General features: G+C 39.5%; 1 protein-coding gene across 1 annotated transcript in view; it reads right to left on the reverse strand.

Annotated features, from left to right (window-relative positions):
• Nucleotides 1–21,330, reverse strand: part of CCDC93 (coiled-coil domain containing 93) — a 76,762-nt gene that overhangs the window by 40,610 nt on the left and 14,822 nt on the right. The window lies entirely within an intron of this gene.

The following is a 21,330-nucleotide window of genomic DNA, read 5'->3' on the forward strand; positions in this document are numbered from 1 at the left end:
TAAACACCCCCAGCTCCCTCAGCTGTTCCTCGTAGGACTTGTGGCCAGTCCCACGCCGAGTAACCCTGGCACTGCCACAATGTGGTGCTGCCTCTGCCCCCCAGCAGTGGGCACATCATGGGGCCAGGTCTGAGTGTAGCCTGGTGGGAAGGCAGGCACCTGGATGTACTGGAACCTGGCCTCACATCCCGGGTTTGGCAGCACTGGGCAAACCCTGAGGGACGATGGGTGTGTGCTGAGGGTTGGATGCTGTGCCCATGCCCTGTCTGGGTGCCAACACATTTCGGACTCTTGAATAAAATCACACTAATGCAGGAGGATTTGATGGGTGGTAACAGCTTGGTAGCAAACCATGGCACAGTATGGGGACAGGACAGCATTCTTGTTGGCGACGGCCAGAAGTAGGTGATAGTGGTCTCTTTTCAAGTCTACCGCAGGTGTTCTGTTTCCAGGCTCTTTGCCATACACAGAGCATTATAAAAAGTAAACCATGCACTAGACTGTGGCTAGAAGCATCTCAGGGAGGTCAAGGAACAGGAGAAGCCACACAAGAGTGCTGTTCCCATCCCTTGGAGGGAAGCAGAACATATGTGAGCCAGTCCATACTGACTGCTGTCCTCACAGAGTGATCAAAACAATAATAACAATAAAAGCAAAAATATACCAGACAAGATCAGACCTGGTGTAACCACAGGCCATGTCTTAATTAGAGCTGCAGAAAACTGTTATGCAGTCGCAGAGGTTAACGTGGTCACCAGAGCAATATGGGTGTTCTGCTTTTTGTCTGCCTTCTCCTCACAGAGAACTGTATGACACTAATTTGATTGCCATGGAGAGGAAGACTGAAACAAACAAGCAAAAAGCAGGGACAAGGAGAAGGGTTTAAACAAGGAGAGTGTTAGGAATGGATGAAGGTGACCTTCAGATTCAGCAGTCAGTGAAGGTTGCAAGGTAACTGCTGAAAAGAAACACCAACTTGGATAAAAGCTTTCTGAGCCATGACATGGTCATAAAATTCTCTTTAAAAGATACACATTAAAGAAAAACAATAAATAAAAAGCCAAGGGTAGTATGGACTAGGGGCTTCAATAGTAACTGAGTATCAGACAATGGAGGGAAGAAACCTACCCTGGGAAATTGAACTGTTTCTCTGGCTTTTTAGAGCATAGTAAAGCAAAGGAGGGAGACAGGGTTAATTAACTCCTATGAACTTTAAAACTCATGCAACTGGAACCCAAAATCACAAAGCTGACTTGAAATGATGTACTTACAGAAATGTAATAGGGTCTTTTAATTTGCTCTATGTTTATGATACCATAAGGACTGGAAACATTTTTCTTCTTTACAGTGAAAGCTGGAATTTTCCTTCACCTGGTATATAGTTGGGAAAGGAAAAAGAAAGTCACAAAAATACAAAAATGTTTCTCTTTTGTCATTACAACTCATCTTTGATCACTTGAATCTCAATAAAATACTCTGCAAAGGCATTGCTTCCTAATACTTAATTGTGATGCAAATTCACCCAGTTACCCAGGCAGAGCCATTGTCCCCTATGACATTCAGATAATCAGTCTCCTAAGCACCAATTAGGTTTAAAAAGAGTCCCAAGAGGGGTACCATCTAAAAAAAAAACCCAAAAAACCCACTTCCTTCAGATCTTTAGATTTTGTGCTTGCAAATCTGTAGCAGGTTCAGCTTTAGTCTCAGTTTTCCCTTCCCCTTTCCCATCCCTTATTTTGATCTGTGACGGTAAGTGAGCTCTGACTCTTGATGCAACTGCTTTGAACAATCCTGTCTTGATTTTTCAATTTCATTCATTTCAATCCCATGAACTGAGATAAAGAGCTTCCTCCCTTTTTTTTTATAGCCATGTGATTCATTTTGCTGTTCAGCCTGGACTTGTGACATCATCAGACTCGGTCACCACTGAAAATGTAGCAATAGGTTCCACTGTATCTTTTAGCACATATTTGTTTCTTTTGATACTAAGAATAAAATCTGAGATGGAGTTGTAACAGCCACAGCAAGGGCTCCTCACTTTGTAGGGCAGACGCAGTTAGATAAATAAAGTAACCTAAGTCACTTTCCAATATTCTCTATGCTGGGAAGGCCTAAAAGATATTTATTTTCATAAATTCTGGATGATAGATAAAATACAGATAATGTAAGTATAAATTCCTGGTACAACACTCTTTTATGCGTTCCATAAAACACAGTGTCATGGACAGATCTCAGAGTAAATGGAAAGGATCCCAGTGACTGCATTGGACTATGGACCTCCATACTGCCATGACTGCATCTTCCCAGTTGTATTCCTAGTTACAGGAGAAGCTGAAGCCAGCTGTAGGGAACTAAACCCACATCTTCCAAAGTCAGTATCAAATTTTGCTGTGTGTTCTGTGGCTCATATCTTGGATGAGCTCTGTTTTCAATGCATTTAGTTGCCTGGCAGCTTCAGCACAGAGATCACTTCCATCCTAACGAAATGATTCCTTGTATTCATCCAGGTTTCTGGAATTAGCAATACTGCGGGGCACAGCAACAGTATCTTCCTCTGAATGCATTTACTTTTCTTTTATTTGTTGTCTCGGTTGTGTCCCATCTCCTTATAGTTCAGCTCCCCTTCATCTATTTCCTGAGATGTAGTAGGCATAGGGAACTATTCAATAGGCAATTGCAAATTCCCAATTATCATCAGTGGAAGTGAGACTGTGCACTGTGAAATGAAAAAGTCACAGACCTGTTACAGTAGCCACTGTTAGGGGCTGCAGCAGACCATTGCATCCTATCAAATGGGCTGATATGCTTTGCAAGCTATTGTGCCCTTTCAGCAGTCACACATAACAGTAAATAGTGATGTTTTAAACATGCCCACTATCCTATTCATGGATGACAGCTAGAACGTCCAGTCCAGCCAAGGTCCTATTCAGTCTCTCCTCTGAACAATTCCTATTCTCAGCATTTAATAGTTTAAAACATACAGGCTGACAAGAAGATTTTTTTTGCCTTGAAAATTATGTTTGTGTCATTTTTAATATTGTTTTATTAAGATTGGCAATATGGACATGCACATTTTTAGCTCAATTACCAGTTAGTTCATCCCAACCAAATCCAAGGCAAACACAGGCAAAACAGGTGGGGGTAATGAATGTGGAAACAGAAGAAGCTCTTGCTCATGGTCATCTTGGTGATGTAGCTTGCAAAGGGCCACATAGTAGTTCCTTTTTAAAGCAGGAAGAAAAGACCTTATGGCCTGTGGAATTTGTAGAGGAAAAGACTGTGAAAATATTGAGGCTCTGGTAAGAAAAAAAGCACAGCTCCCTCATGGTCTACGTGACAGAAGCTGACAAAATTGGTGGCTGGTCCTCTCTCTGATTTCATCTGTGCAAGGTCTCTCATACGAGTCTGTGTGGAGAATAAGAGAATATTATAACAAAGTATTTGATGAATACTGAAGTTTTTACCAAACTTCTCTTTTTGGAGTGCTGTGATTTTGATCACATCACTCAAATATTGTGATCAGAATATTCAAGTAACTAGTCATTCTGGCTACTTCAGTTTTCAAGAAACTTTTGAGAGGCTTGATTTTCAGAGAGTGCTGCTGTGAAAAATCAGGCTACTGAGGAGTTTCTGAGTTTCTACATGGATATACATTCCAAAGTTCAGGCAAGGACAGGCACAGCACACCCGGACACAAAGTAGTTACCTATAGTGAAGGACAGGGCCTTTACACATCTTCTCTTATGAAAGTCTCAGGTCATCTGTAGCTGTTACATTCAAAAGAAATTAATCTATGGGAGAGGTCTTTTATGAAACAACTAATTAAGTCTGAGTCATTGAGCCTCAGAAGATACAAAGTTAATGAGAACCTTTGCACTTTATGTCTATGATTTGGGCTAGGATATTAAATTTCAGATCACAGCTGTGTCAGATTACAGTGAAGTAATGTTTTGCTTTGTTTTTCTATTTATTTATGAGCAAAACTGATTTGGAATTCTTGGAAAACAAAAAGCCCAGTCATTTATAATATACTTTTTTTTTAAAAAAAAGGATTACTGGCTTGCAAATCCTTACAAAGGGGCAGAGAGATGTATATTTGCACTGTAGCATTTTTAGGCAAAATATATGGATTTAGATTTTACCTTCTACATGTCATAATAATATGGCACATCCTTAACTTCAAATAGTTGTAAGAATGAACAGTTAATTTCCCCATGGAGTGAGATAATCTGACACAGTAATAGACTTCTCACAGATACACCTCACCCCCAAGAGAATGATGATCTAAGGTGGAGGAGGGTTTTTTTGGCTTTCTTCTTCCATATCAATTTCTGTGAAAGAGAATCAAAAAGGCAGAGAAGTGGTAAGAGGAGCAAGAGAAAATATCAGTGATGGAGGGGTAGAAGAGACAGAAAGGTAGATATACAAGGTGAGCGCTGGCAGTGCAACCTTGGACAGAGCTAAGCGAAAAGGAAAATAGTCTGCAGAAAAAAAATAGCTGTGTGTAGTCTGAGTAGACATCAAGTTTAACTTGAGTAATTTATACATGTGTGTGTTCTGAAATGAAAGAGTCCCACCGAGCAATGTTTAGGAATTTTACTCTGACTGCAACTTAATCCTAAACGAAAAGCAAATTTTGCCAGCATTCACTACTACTCCCTCCATCTTCAGACTAATTCTAAGCAGTAGATTCTGGCATAATCCAAAACTGCCATTAGAATCACACATGTTTTTAAGAATCAAATCCTGTTTACACTCAGGCAAACACTTTGACAAATGGTGGAAGAGCACCATCTGGTGACACCAGGCACTTCACTGTATTCTGCTGCCATTAGAAAATACATTCCTGATGTGTTGTGCTTTGGAAAGCCTGCCTCAGTGTGTTTCAATGTGTTTTAATTCATTATTCAGTTATGCATAAGGAGTACAATAGTGAACATCCTGAAAACAAATCGGGGCTGACAGTGACCTTATTTCTACTGTCCCTTAAATCACTGAGAAATTCTTGTAATTTGAATCAAACATTTTATGAATTGTTCTGAGACATTTTTTAGGAGGCTTTGGAGAAGGTTTTATGGGCACCATGAAATGCAGTCCCAAGTTTTATTGCACTGGACATTTCAAGGCTTTTCTGTGTGTGATCCAAGTATTTTCTTACAGCGTTCAAGAAACTTGGCTTAGCTGTCTTTTCAAAGATTTTCTTTTTCCACAGAAGCAATTATGAAGAAAAATGAATTACTTTTTGCCATTCTAGCTATTCAGAGCTAAGGAGAAAGGATAGATCTTAACCTGACTGTTATTTGCAAATCATAGCTAATTTCAGCACAAATTGAACCCAAATATGCTAACAAATAAAATACAGAGTTTTTCTGAACAGGTTCTTTTTCACAATGATGATGGTGCCCATTTCATTAAAATTCAAGGTCAAGTTAATGTGAGTTTAGTTAGGAATTTATAAAAGCAGTTAGTAGTTATAATAACCTTAGAAAACACTTTCCGGAATTTTAGTCTGCAAAGAACTGGTTTTCTAAGTCTGTGTTTTGTGCAGACTAACTCTTACACTTCAAAACCCCCTAGACATCAGGGAACCTTGCCAAAAACTAGATGAAGGTCAAGAATGTTGAAACCATGGAAGTTCTTAACTGTGATGTGGGACTCAAGTATATAATTAATGAAAAAATGTTCATATAATTACAATATTATTTTCTAATTTATCATATGAACCTGGTTCACATCATAGTGATTTAATCTTTTATTTGATAAAATAATACAGTACTACATCCCCAAAGTGTAAAGAAAATCATCAGAATGTCACCTAGAATAAAACTGAGCAGCATTTTTTAATAAGCCAGCACAGGGCATACCATGATTATCAGGAAAGAAAAGTGATGTCCTGATTCCTCTCAGCATCTCACAGCAGTGGGGTGATAAATCTTTATTCAGCCAGTGATGCCCTCTAAAAGTGTTAGGATTGTTTCAATGTTGAACACTTTGTAGCAGAAACACTCAACTGATAAGTCTGCTGTTTGTGCAGTGAGGAATATTGAGGAAGGTTTTAGTAGTCAGAGAAAAATCACTCATACTGAATGGTAACTTAGAAAACAGGTCCATTATTGCCCAAAAGAGCGAGGGAGGAAAAAGTTACAACCCAAAAGATTTAGCCTTCAATTTGCACAAGGCTTCTAAGGCTTCTCAGAGTCAGAAAAAGTCTCAGAAGTCAAAAATAGAAGACAAGAGAGCCCCAAGCCTGGAAGACTCAAGTTCCAGCTCAATTGTTAAGTCATCTAGTAGAGCTACATGCAAAATAAAGAAGAAACCTCCCTTGAGTTTAGCATCATTAGTGTTACTAAATAATGAGCATTAAAAATTCAGTCTTCATAAATAATGTAATCAACTTAAATTAGATAATTTAATATATCTAAATCATACATCATTATGAAGGTTTTTCTATCTGGTTTTTTGGGGGGGAGAGGGTTGCACACCTTTTTTCAGCAACACAAAATGAAGGAAACCTTTGTTTCTTAATTGAAACAGAGACTTTCACGTAATCTCTTGATTCTGGGAGCTGGGCTATAAACAAACATCAAATACTGCAAGGTTCATAATACAAACAAGGAGAATTGGCAATGTCTTATTACACAGCTTCATATCCTTTATGCAGGGCCACTTAGGACAAAGATTTGCCTCCAAGATTGTTAGCATTTTTCTTATCAGTCTCCTCAAATGCAGCAGTTTGTCTGACTCCAGTGACTGTGCTGGATTTTTTTTGCAGTTCAAGGCTAATGAAGTCTTTTGTTGTAGAATTCTCCTACTAATTTCTCCACTGTCTCCAGTAGTTCATATTCCTGTGAGTTCGAAAGGCTGGAAGTAATATGTTTGGAGTTATACTGCTTATCCCCAAAGCACGCCCTGTTACCAGGGACTATGCCTTCTAGAAAGAGAAGATGGAAAAGGATGCCTTGTTAATTCTATGACTTTTGAAATTAGGAGGAAAGTTCCTACTGGTACACTAACACCTGGGATATGCCATATGATGTCCAGTCTAGTTTGTTCAGAATGGCCATTAAAGTCACAGCTCATTCAAAAAGCTCTTCCAGCTTCCCATCTCTTGGACCTGCTCTGAGAACTTATTGTATCTCAGGCTGTGATGCCCTGTGGTTGCAGAGATGTGTTGTTTGTCTTACTCAGACTCTTTGCAAACTAAAAAGCCATCCTGTAAAACTGTCCATTCCCTGCAGAATGGACTTAGCAGACATTACTTCCTTGCACTTCGGGAAGCCTGGGGCTGGTGGGAAGCCGAGCAGTGAGCACAGAGCAATGCTATACACTGGCAGTTCAGTGCAGTCCACATGGAGCAGAAATGACTGAATCCAGGAACTGCTTCTAACAGAGGAGGTGCAGTTGCACCCATTAATTCAGGCACTATAACTTCCACAATAATTAACCTTTTACCTTGACTATTCTACTGAGCTTAAAGCCACTTCTCTGTCATCATATCTTCTGGCAAGACTCTCTCACCCAGTTCCCTTTCTCTTTGCAGATTTAAAGAAAAATCCGACAGTGCATTTTCCTTTTTGTTGGTCTTAGCTTCCCTAACTGGCTGTCTTGTAGTCGATCCATCTGCTATGCTTCTCCCTTTGTGTAGCCAAAAAAAAAAATCCTGCCACTTTTTGGTTTAGAAAGTAGGATGAAATGAGCTGCATATGTTCTATCAGAACATCACATCAGGATTCGCCTGCCTTTATTTCTGGAAGTGTGTATGAAGTGAAGCAGCATGTTTCACAGTGGCTCAGAGAAAATAGGCCTGTGCTGGTCTGTGTGAGAGAGAAAATTCAAGTCTGCTTTCAATAAGATAAAGTGGACTGGGAGTTCCAAAGTGAGAAGGCGAGCAGTGGCTCTCATGCCATGCACTAAGTCAGAAGTACCAAGTGCCAGTGATTTCCCATGAACTTTCCAACAAATTTCAAATGTTGAGTCAGTTCTGAAGAGATTTTAGTTTATGAAAGTCTGCTTGCGTATATGATGGGTGGTTGTGCAAAAGAGTGGGTGTTCACAGGAGAATAACCACGTGTCATAGGAGAAACCGAGGAAACGAAGAAATGCATGGTGAAAGGGTTTGAGTCAGGACAAGTACTTTAAACACTTTAGGAAAAAATAAAACGTAAAGAAAAAAATCCAGCATCTCTGGCCTTTGACCATGGTCAGCTCTAGTCCAACTTCTTTCCAAAGTTTTTTCCTTAACTCTTTCATTTTCAGACTATTTTGTTCCATGTCTGATACCGAGGTTTTTCAGGAGGCTTGGACATGAGTATGCCTGTTAATACATTCTGCCCACCACAACACAATCCTGTGCTAACAATGCTGGATGAGACTTTTTCATGCAAATCTTGTTGCCCGAGGGATGTTGTTCTACTTAAGAACTGACATGTTGGTGTTCCATTCTCATGCTTCTTCAATTCCATATCAAATTCACTCCTTTTATAAGGCAAAATAAGATTTTTCTAACTTATGCCATGTCTGCACTTAACACAGTATCTGAAAATCGAGCTACATTTTCTCTGCCATATAGTTCATAACTTAGCTTTGATAGTGACAGATATTCTGAGATCAGGACTGAAATGCAATTTCATTGCTAGCGCATAAGGGGAGATAGACTGAATCTTGTTTTTTCTACAGATGTACTGATTATCAAGCCTTTTAGTAATTAGAAAAAAAATAAATCAGAAAAGCAAGGAGATTGAAAGTATTGCCATGGGGAAAGAGTTAATACCTGAGTAGTAAACTGCTACTGACAAAAACCTATTCCTGACATTGTAGATTAAAAATATACTATTTGTAGTAAATGTATATATAACTGTAATATCATCATTTACCATTCAAGGCCATCAGATTAACTATCTAAACACAGTATTTAGGTTAATCTTCAAATATCACTTTATATTCCACAGTAGTTTTACTGACAGTCTCAGCCAAAGCCTACTGTGGTCAAAGCAAAGTTTTCTGTTGCTTTATATTGAACCAGGCCAAAGGATTAAGTCATTGAGTCAAAGTTGGATACACATACATAGGAAGAAATAGAAAATGTCATGCTTTTACAGACTTCCTGTCTTTAACTGCACTCATCACTAGTAGAATATATTCCATTTTTAACATCTTTTCCATAACCAAACTCTATTTTTTAATTCATAACCTTTATATATATATACAGTTTGGGGGGGTTTTCTTGGGGGGGTTTGTTTGGTAGGGGTTTTTTAGTTTTTTCCTGGCTGCAATCCATTACCCATACTGAGTTATTTTATTTGTTAAGTGCAGTGAAAATACCAGCATCAATGAATTAGACTGGAAGGAACTACCTGACATACTGAATGAGAAGAGCTGGTGATCCATCTGCTCCAGTTCTCTCTGCCTAGCGCTTCCCCTGCACAAAATGAGAGATGTTATAATGACTCATTACTTTTCAAGCTGTTCTTCTACATTCTTTTAAGCTAGGTGGAAAAGATGGGATTTCCCAGGATCTGTTTTATGGAACATAGGGCAATAGTGCTGTGAAAAGGGACATGAGGAAGACTTTCTCTCTAGAGCAAAAGGAGGAGGAAGATGAAGAAGGGAAACATGCCCGAAGAAGGAAGGTGTTATTTATGTTGGTGTCGTTGGAGTCTTCACAAGGTGTATCAGTGATAAAACACTCCCTTGGGTGAGGTATAAGGATGCACAAGATGACAACCAGCAGTAATCTGCGAGGGGCCAGGCTTGCTTTGGATCTAGTCAGGGGCCATTTTAACACTTAATTCAGTAGGACACAGCAGAACTCCTGGCAATGGTAGCAGTAGCACAGTGTCCCATGGGACACAAATCTCACGGACAACTATTTCCTTCCTGTCCTTTACAGCACATCAAAAATGTGTAAACGTTGGAAGTACTATGGCAAGTCATACCTGGGCACATCACAGCTATTTCTCGGGCCTGTGGACCAGGTTCCCTTCCTTAACAGCAGATGGCAGTGAAGTTAAACAAATGAGGGGAAATGAGTCAAGAAAATATGTTTTGCCTGGTGGATGGTGCTGCTGCAGAGCTCACAGAGCTCTGCCCATATTCAGACAGTGTAAGGTTCATTTCCAATGCACAGGTCGCCTGTAGCACATTCAAGAGGCAGAAAATATTAATTCATCCATATCTGTTAGTAATCCAGGTCATGTTTGCTTTGTTTGTGATGTCTTTGGTGATACAGATAAAATCTCTTGTAATTCTTACATCCATATTTAAAACCTATGCATAGCTGAACAGATGAGGATGAAGCTCAGTTTCAAGTGAGTAAACTTTTACTCTTTATTATGTATCCTATGCTACATCTGAGAGAATGAGAGTGTATCACTATGGGTTGCTTTAAAACTTTTGTATTGCCAATTTTTTTTTTACTGCTAAAAAGAGTGTGTGAAAGGGTTAATAAGATATCAGTTTAAAGCCACAAAGAACAAAGAGTTTGAGAGTAAACTTTTACATTCCTGCCTTACACTTTAAATTAATCTCATTTCTGGTGGCAGGATGGCAGAGGGGGGGTGGGTTTTTTCCGATTTTTGGCAGGCAAATGATAGAGATGTCAGTATAGATATTTGATTGTAACTTTTAAGTTCCTTGCCTAAAGTGAAAAAGGGATGAAAAGATAGCAGGGATTTTTATGTGATGTCATTAATATATTAGTTCCATGGCAATGTCATGAAAAAAACATACTTGTGGGGTCTGTGAGTTCCAATCAGATGTCAGACCATCAAATACAGCTCAGGGCCTGATTCACCTGAGGAAAACCAGCTCGACTCTCCCTCCTCACATACAGAGGTAATTACTCAGTCCTGTAGGGCTATGCAAAGCACTGGAGGAGCGCCTTGAATAGGGCATTCAAGGCCCAAATCTTTATTTCAAAACCTTTCAAGACAAAAGCAAGCTCTGGGTGAAGTCCTCAGCTGTTTACAGTGCTGATCTCAATGTCAGTACTGTCATAGCAGAAGGAAAGGTACCAGAGGAACCTTTCTTGCCCTGCTCTTTTGGACCATTAATGCTCTGCAACAGAGACTTGGACTCTGCACTCCTGTTCCTAAGAGAGGTACCAAGCCAGTGAGACTTCCCAGAGAAGAGAGGGCTTTAAGGCTGCTCCCAAGAGTTTGATTTCCCTTAATATTGCATGCATAAGTACATATTTTCTTTTCAAGCTCATATTTACACATCCTATGGTATCAATATACTTTTAATCTTCCAGTCGTATTCAAATTTTTGGTTAAAAAAATTCACGTGGCACCCCAACAGACATATTTATCACAAGCAAGGGTACAAGTTTCAATCACTTGTGAAGAAGGAGCCCTTCTTAATCTGTCAATCAGCCCATGCACAAAATGCACAGAGCATCAGTTGCTTTTTAGGTTATTTACAGTGACTTATGTATCTGCCAATAAATCTAAAATACAGGTCAAAGAATATGTAGCTCAAGTAGATCTATAAATGTAGCAGAAAAGCTTCACTAACTACCTCAGATTGCCAAAGCTGAGGTCATTTCCTTGTTGTGAGAAATATTGAGTCCATAAATTATTTTTATCACCTCTGGGGCAATGCAAACAGTTTCCCACAGATGCTGAAAGTACGATATGTTTTTTATTTAATATCAGAACACCACTTTTACACAGCTCTTAAAATACAAGGTCCAAGATTCTGCTTGAGCTTTAAGGCCCCAATTCAGCAACATATTAAAACAGATGCTTCAGGTCCTGACATTAAACACGTGCCAAAGTGCTTTGTTGCATAGTCATAGATTGCTGAATTGGAGCCTGAAGACTAAATCTTTTCCCCATGAAACTCTGGATTTACCTTCCATTTTCCTTCAAGGAAAACGAGGCATTTATGCAAATATAATATACATAAACATTTAAAAGCATTCAAAAAGGCTTGTCTTTCAGAGATCACTGGGTGAGCCACAGTTCTGGAGGTAAACCTTGGACAAAAGCTGATGTATCATTTTTTACAACAGTTTAACTGGTGTTTATTTAAGATTTAGTTAGTGTTGTTTTCACAAAGAAAATAAAAATATTTTGAACATGTGAAGACATAAACATGGATGGTGAATGTCCTACAGAGAACTTTGGAGAAAGCACCACTGAATTAACTTACAGTACATTTGTTAAACATGAACAGCTCTAATAATGACATTTCATTTAACAATGCCCTTTGTCTTTTCAGTTCATCAGTTACCTATTTCAGTAATGAACTGCAGTCATACCATTCTGATTTTCTCCTAATGTAAAGGCTGAGATCACTTCACTTGCAGTGGAGCGTGATGCTATTATTCTGTTTGTGGCTTAGGAAAAAAGCTATAGAATATATCACAATTGTAATTGTCTAACAAATATTAAAGTCTTTGATCAGTAAGGATACCAATAACTTCGTTTAGCTTTTAATGGAACAAGTAAAATTAAAAAAAAAAAGACAGAAAGGGTTGAAAATGCTCAGCATATCTATTTCATGAGCAGAGCAGTAAGTATTCAGCTGGGAAAAAAAATGAGCCACGCATTAAACGTTATTTTAATTTTTTATCAACAGTCCATGCATAGAACTTAACAGCAACATTTTCACTGAAGATGAATAATCTCAGTCACAAAAATAAAATGGAGTTGCCTACCCTATTTAAGAAGGATTTTCTAAAGAACTGGAGGAAGTCAGATTAAGTGGGTAATATCCCACTTTGCACTATGTAAACACAAGACAGATATAAATATCATAGGACTACTTGATATGATCCATAAGTCTTACAAGGGGTAATGGAGCTTACTTTCACTCATTTGCCTACCTCTTTTTTGGGTTTCTTAGATTTCAAAAGCTTTTTCATTGCCTTTCTAGCTGCAAGAGAGACACTGTAACTGGATTGCTGTTTTCACTTTTCTGTTCACTGCGATCTATTCAAAATATTTTCAGAGTTCACCAAAAACACTTAATTAGCAAAGAGTGGTGTCCAGCACTCCATATTCTTTTCCCAACTGAACCAAATCTGCACAATTTACAATAGATCTTTGGAAAACGGCTTTTTACTGTGTGCTGCATCTATAGATCTCTCTCAATTACCCACAGTAAATTTAGGCATTGTACACGAGCAAATTTTACAGTCCATGAAGAGATGAAGTGAAATCTAGATGAAATTCATTGTGACAGATTCTCAGTTAGTGCCCTGATGTGTCTGTATTACAGAAGATAGACATTCTATTAGCATGGAAGCTCCCATAATGGACTGTGAATCATTTCAGGTAATAGAGATGCCAACTGGAATGACTGAAAAGCACTATTGAATTCCATTAGAGCTCTTTGTTTTTAAATCAGCCATTTCTTTGTGAATATCCAACTATATACTTCTTGACCCTAGCTGAGAGTAATAATTGTGAACTAATATTACAAAACATTAATCTGAGTTACTGTTCAATTAATGTTTCTGTTTGAGGGTTATTTTTATGCTGCAAATGTGAAGGAGACTGTGGCTTGTATTACAAATATGTATTTGGGCTTGAGCTAGTGCAGAATGCAATTTTCAGTTATATTTCTGTCTCCACTGTATTCAGTCTCATCTCATTAGCTGTAAAAAGACTCGGGTATTGGCTTTTCTTTTTCGAAGTCATCCTACCAGAATAAAATAACTATAATCAACAAATCTATAAAGATAAACATTTTCATAAGGGATGCCACAAATAGTCTTGTTTCATTTAGGTGCTTGGTTAATTATCAGCAAAATAACTAACACCATATCCTGTTACCCAAACAGCCCCACCTTATCTATCAATCATGTATGATTTATCAGACTTGATAATTGCTTGGATAATTAACACAGAATTTAGGTTTATTCAGTGTGCTGAAACCTCAGAAATGCCTGCATAATTGCCATTTGTGTAGTAGATGAAGTTATGAATAATTCTTTTTCACATAAATAAGAAGGCTGGCTTGCAGGCAGCACGTATTTCCTCACCCATAGCCATTAATGCAGATATCATGTCATACAAGTGCTATGGCATTGTCACATGTTAACTATATGTATATAGTTAGAGTAATTAAAATACATATCCGTAAAGATAAGGGGAAAACCTTCCCCTTTGTTTGTAAGCACTGCATGCCTCTTTCGTGAGGAAGTACAGAAGGAGAATGAAGGAAAGTTAGTCCATTCAGTACAGCAGCAACTGGATTAGAATCTGTGTAATGTGCGCACATAAATCCTTTGGGAAGTCTTTAAAGAGGGTAGGTTCTATATCTTCTGTCTACGATCATCTATTTTCACATCAGAATGAGCAACATTATCCTTATATACTGGAGTATCTGTGTCTACAGCTTGAAAATGAGCCTCTCCTTAATGTTGTAATGACAGGTGTAAGATTAACTTTGTTAGGTGTCTAGCCACTCATGCAAACTAAATTAAATTAATGGAACAAATTTCTCTCATAATTAAGATAAAAATTCATGTCAGCTGTAACCTTGCTGTACACTAATTATATACAAATGATTTATCATCTGCTTCGCCCAGAATATTAATCCTCAACTCATTGATAACTGCAGCCAGTGTTAAGAGATGAGAGTTGATTAACTATGACAGATTGGGCAACCACAGTACCAAATGCCTGAACAACCAGTGAAACCAATAATATTCAAATAGCACTTCTTATTTAAAAATGCATTCCCATGGAAACAGATGCATGTTTAATGAGGGACACAGAGATTATTTCAATAACGACTGATATTGGAAGAGTGGGCAGAACTAATCAATAATAATTAAGCCCTTAGCCTGGTTAAGATATGGTTCTCTAAAGCAGGTTATGTACACATTAGTGAGGTACTAGTTCAGGCCACGTTACACATAATGTCTTCATGCATTGCTGTTGGCTATTTATTTTCCTACTGCAGCAGGTATCACGTAGTTTACAGATGTTAAAAAGCCAACAATCTAGTCTTGGCTCCCACCAGCTCTAATAAAGACAAGAAAAAGCTGATGCCACCAACAGTCTTTTGAAAGTCAACTCCTGAGGTAATTATGCTTTCTGAAAATGTCATTCTAAAAAAAAATCAACCCAACCAACATAAAAACCCCCAAACAACTCTTGAAGCATCATCTGTTAAACAGGACATTCATTCATCTCTGGGAATATGACGTTATATTTTTCCTTTAAATGAAAATTATTGAAATTAACTTGTAAAACCTTAAAAAAGATATTACTTTTTATTTTTTAATAGATGACAGGTATTTTTTGGGAAGATTGTTCGTTAAGAATGTATCCTTTAATGAATTAAAAAATACACAAAATTTCAGACATGTTGAAGCGTTTCAAGTTGGGGCTTGGGATTTTTAGTATTAATTCTGTCTCCCCAGGACAGCTTTTTTAAACTAATTGCTCATTGAGACTCCAAGAATCCCCGTCAGAATGAAGAAAAAACCCAGTCTTGTACCTAGGCATTAATAAGGCACAACCAGCCTGCTGGGTGAACTAAGTAATATTGCTGTAAATTAATTACTTTCCTCAAAAGCTGGTGTGTCTAAAGACAAGTTATGTGTGAAAAGGAAACTTAAATACTAATATAAAACTGAAGACAATTGCAAAATCAGCACAGAGTGTGAACCTGTTCTTCCCACTATTAAGGTGGGACGAGACCTGTGAAACCCTGCATGGTGTTGGCACAGGGATGTACAGTCTGGTCTGCAGGGAACGTGCCGATGGCACAGCTCAGGTTTTCCTGCTGGACAGACTGGTTTGATTCTGACATAAAGGAACAAAATACAAGAAATTGGCTCCTATCCTACAGCTGTTCAAGGCCTGGCTTTAGATAGCCTACCTTTCTCAGTCTGCTCACTCTTAGTATTGAGGACACCTATTCCTTTGGAACTGGAATGGCTTATTTCACAGACTCCACCAGGATTATGTCTTAAATGTGAATTTGAGCCCTTTCTTCAGCTCCCACGTTCCATAACACCCATTCAGCACCTGACTGAACACAGGTGTTCCTGCATAGGTAGCTTCAAATCTTGGCTTGAATAAAAATTTGGGCTCCTATTACGGATTGTAGAGCCAGCTGAATACCAGCCTGAACACAACAGATGGTGGGCTGCAGGTTTGTCAGTGCTCTGTGGTGGCACTGCAGGCTGGTACTGAGCATATAAACCAGGCTGGCCTCTAGAAACAGTCAGCATTGCTCAAGCCCAGGCTTCAGCTGCCAGGAGAACCAAAACACCAGAGCCCGGCCATCCGCACCAGAGCCCAGCCATCCCAACACTGGCAGTCTCAATATGTGGATGACAGATAAGGAGCTGCTTTCTACGTACCAGTATAGACTCAGTCTCTCAAAGAATATTTGAATCCCCAGCATAGGAAGCAAATACTCTATTTCATGATAATGGTCCTTTTCAGCCTCTCATCCCATGAGGGACTTTTTTTTTTTTTTTTTTACATTTGTCTTACGTGCTTCAAAAGAAATTAAAGTTCCACTTAAATGAAAATGTGAACTTTATGGGAAGTAAAAATTCAAACATTTCTTTCTCTACATTTCTAGCTATTTCAGGGCTCATTGCCTTTGAATTTGTAAATGCAGATAATGAGAAGAATCCTATGTATATGGAACTGAAGAGAATATATGCAGAGCAAGTAAAGTACTTGATATCCAATTTAACTTGGAGTTGGATATCAACTTTAAATAAGCAAAAAGGCCTTAAGTTTTTTTCATCATCTTATCCCTAGGGGATACATAGCTGCTATGAACCTAATCAACTACAGTACATCACAGATCCTCTGTGCCAATGCTAATGAACGAACATTCCTGTAGAGGACAGAGATGAACCATCAGCACTACAGGTCTGATGTGTCTTTTCAAGGAGAAGCTCAGCATGGACATTTGGCAGTGATGGTGTCTAAATGCAGCCTTCTAGGAATGGCTAAAATGGGTCTAGACTGATTAGTGCTACTTTGGCTAGTTCCTCGAGATAGGAACTAGAAACCCACTGGTAGCCTTCATTGCTACCAGTTAGAGCTATAGCTGATAGACTTAAATTTTGCTCATACTGACACAAAAGAAAGTACACCACCCTCAGTAGAGTCCCTCCAGGTTAAGAGGCACAAGGAGAAGCAGATGCAAAATATGGATATTGTTCTTGTACTAAATCTTTTTTGCACACTGAATTAGTGATACCTCCAGCATCTCCTGCCCCTTCCCCTCAGAGTAAGAAGTGTGTTTATGCTGCCTTCCCCATCAGTATCACTTCATTCCATTGATCAGGCTCTGCAAACAATGCAATTATTTCAGAGGAAAGTTCAGCGAGCCCTAGTTTTGCTATTTCCACTTATTACTGAGGAGCATCAAACTACCCAGCCCTTTTCCTGCAGCCATCTTTAAAAAAGGCAATGATCTCAATGTGCTGCTGACCTAATGAGGGCTGTGTGTGACAGAGCCGTAGATACATTTTCTCACTAGCCTAATGAGCAAAGTGACAGACAGTGAAACAGTTCACACTTGAGTAATTTTCTAGTCATCAGCAACTGCAGTGTTCATGGGAGCAGAAGCCAGAGAGGGGATGGAGAGATATACAATAAATACACACTGGCTCCATTGGCCAGAATAAGTTATCACTAGGATAGAGGTCTTGGGGCAAACTCCCTGAGGAAATTCAAACAAAAAGAGTCAATTTAAGGCATCTCTAGCAGTGCGTTCAATTAAAATTAAATTTAAAACGTAGGATCAGCTGTTGGGCTGTTAGGCCACCTGCCCAAAGGAAGAAAAAAATTAGGGATGTAACGAACCTTTACTCCTGATGTCTGCAAGCTGCTCGTGAATCACTGAATAGTACCACCTTCTCACAACCACCCATTCAGCACAAAGTACAGTTCTTCTTTGTCTCCCACCCCAAGAAGAAGGAAACTAGCAGCAGATAGCTCGTTATCCATATTGACAGCAAGCCTTCACATGAAAAATGCCATCCTTCTTACATTTTTAATGTACTGGCAACTTCTTCCAGTGAAACTGTTATTTCTCAAGGGAGCGTTACTATGAGCCAAGCCTTGGAACATCCACTGGCACAGGCTCCAGGATACGATAGGATTTCCACAAGGAGATAGCAAAGCCATTCAGAGCCATGCAGCTCTCCAGGCACTGTGTTTGTTCACAAAGCACCTCCCACCGCCCTGACAGTCAGGTATGGGAGTGGAGAAGAGACACAGCTGAGGTGCAAGGGAAGGAGCCCTTCCCAAAGATAAGAAAACCAACTGGTGCAAGGAGAAGCATTTCACTTGTCCATGGTGTGATCCAGGTCTTGAAGAGATGCCATATCAGCTTTTCTTATCCCTTCTTGATCCCCCTCCTTGGATATTGCAGTTTTTACCATAAAATATTATGCCTGCCTCGCTTCCAACTTCTCTCAGATGAAGAGAGGAGACATTTGCTGCTGCCGGGACAAATAAAGCAGCAGCTGCACAGAGTCCACCTGCCCAACCCCAGAACTGTCCCCCTGTGAATGGGTCTGACTCACTAAGCAGAAGGGACATTAGGAAATGAAGTTTCCTCCCCTGGATCCTTCTGCTGTGGCCCTTCCTGCCATGTGTGGGAACCAACCCCCTAGGCAGAGGGGCAAGTCCTGTTAGCATTCTAACTGTGCTGGAATCACTTCATGGAGAGCTGTGGACATGCTTCAGAGGTGCAGCAATTAGATGTGGTAGAGGTCATACTGCCCTTCAGATCTGGTGCTGCTCTGCAGCTGCCCTGTGGGAGCTGGATGATGCCCAAAATGCCTAAACTCACCTCCTGCTCCACCGATCTCAGCTTCAGTCTGTGAGGCTGCCTGGGCAAGTACACAGTCTAAAGGGTGGATCAAAATACCTTCCAATGATCTCAGCAGCAAGAGATGAGCCCATGTGCAATTCAATCCTATCCTGCAAGAGCCTGGAGAGAGCACACAGGCTCTTCGACTGAGGGCAGAGCAGCTCTCTGGCAGAGCAGCTCTCTGGCAGAGCTTTTGCACAGTGTTAATTAGCTAATTCTCACAATCACACCATAAAGTCATTTCTGCCCAGCTTTTCAGGCTGGTGTAGAAATAAAGGACTTGCCAGGAGTCACCAGAGGCACTGATGCAGTTAGCCAGGAACCAAACTCAAAGTTCTGGGCTTTGGTCCTCAGCTCTGGCTGCTTGACCAACACCCATTTATCCAAACTCACTATGGGCTTGGCTGAACTGTTGTTTTCTCAGACATTTCTCCTTGCATGTGTGAAAGTATTCCCTTTGGCTTGTGACAGAAGTTGTGTGGTTCAGGAGGTGAATGGGCTCTGAGTAGGTACCTCTGTTCCTTTACAGCATCTGCTACTGCTTCCCTGGGTGACCCAAGACAGGGTATTTAAACTCATTGCACCACATGTGCCATGTTGGAAGAACCCAAAATTGCTACTAAAATGTTGTTTTGTCATCAAATAAACACTGGGATCTTTTAAAATTAGGGAATTCAGAGCTTATCTTTCACTGTGACTTTCATCTGGGCTCAGCATTCAATTCCTTTAAGCTATTTTAAAGACCTTTGTCTAGAAAAAGAAACTGGCATTTATGGGCACAGCACAAATATTAAACTACTTTGACTAACTCTCCATGTGGAACTGCTCATATGCAATAAAAACGGCAGTGTTTTCCAGTATAAATAATCACTCATTTCTTGAAATCATAAATCATTCACCTTTTGAATTATCTGGGTGTCAGGGGATAAACTGTTAAATCTATATTTAGTATCTACCACAAAGTCCTGCCTGGTTTTCGGAAATACTGCACACTCTTCAGCTGGGAGAACTTTTACTCGGATCCCTTGGATAAAAGTATTTAAATTTGAACTTACATACTTACAGTTAAAACCTTCAGTTTAGGGAACTGAAAATTAGTTAAAAGTTGTTCTGAGCATTTTTTAAAATTACCCAGTGGAAGGCATTATGGCTTGAAATGCATTTTAAATAATTTTTCATAAATGTCTTCCTTCTTTTAAAATTCCATCTTGCTCATCATAGATATCTTGGAACGTACCTGGCAATAACAACCATGCCCTGGATCACCCAGTGGAGACAGGGAGTGAAGAGCTGGTCTTGGGGGGGAAACCAGCCAGTTGTGTCAGGGATATGGGACATCAGGATGGGACAGAGCCTGTGGTGCAGCACTGCAAAGGAGATCTGTACTGCCCTCGTGGTGGGAGGTGACAGCCCACTGTGCAACCCTCACCACCAACACACTGGATTTGACAGGTCTGTGGAGCAGCAATCGAACTGCAGCCCAGGTGCTTTTAATACCCTGAACCATTTGAGTGTCTGCATAAAAGTCTGTCCTGCACTAGACATGGTGCAGCATTTTTAGAGGGCCCTTAGTGAAACTGTTCCACTCCCTGTGTAGAGATGGGCACACAGAATCTGCCAAAAAAATGTTCAGCCAACCAGGAAGTGTCAAGAGAATTTTATACAGGAAAAAAGATTTGAAGAAACTCAGTGGTTAAGGGAATGTTCATTTTACTTTGTAATTCACCTTAACTGATCCTGTATGTGAACCAAAACCCCTGAGACAAGAAATGTGTGCAAAAGATATAAACCTGTGAAATGGTGGGACAAACAGTTTCTCCTTCTCTAGTAAAATGAAACAGCAGCTACTTGGGAAAAGAATACACGTGCCAAATCTGTAAATATGCTTTCCCTCTTTTTGTACTGCTGCTATAATTAATGTAAGAACCTTTAAAATTCCTATCTGATACTTACACTTGTTATAGCAACATATTTAATTCCAGTGCTACATCCTTTAGCAGATTTTTACTTCATTCAAATTACTAATCGTTTAGATTCTCTCTGAAAGTCTTTCCTCCCTTGCTCCCCATGCATGCTTAACCTAATTAACTATAAATGAGAAAAAATGCTATTCACATAAAAAGAAAATGTTAACCTATAAATTATCCAGTGCTCCCTCCTGAGGCTGGCAACGCCTCTCACAGAAAAGCTCAAATGTTGGTGCAGTATTCTTGGCTTCCTATCCTGTTTCTGCCACCCAAAATCATTTTATACAACACATTACTCTGCCATTTTGTACATCTGGCAACATTTGCTGATACTAAGTCCTCTCCCGTGTTTTCAAGACTACACGAAAGAGGATTTTGAGGATGATTAATTGGAGACAGAAAACCATTCCTTTACATTTCAAGGAACATTTGCAGAAGACTAATGGTCATTTATGGAAATATGGCCTCTTTATACCCATTAATGTCTTCCAGTGCTCCCTGTGGGTCACACAATCAACCACTGCTTTGTGTTTCTTTGCTGCCATCATCCAAG

The sequence above is a fragment of the Manacus vitellinus genome, unplaced genomic scaffold (genome assembly GCF_001715985.3).
Source record: "Manacus vitellinus isolate BGI_N305 unplaced genomic scaffold, ASM171598v3 scaffold_22_pilon, whole genome shotgun sequence".
Taxonomy (NCBI): Eukaryota; Metazoa; Chordata; class Aves; order Passeriformes; family Pipridae; genus Manacus; species Manacus vitellinus.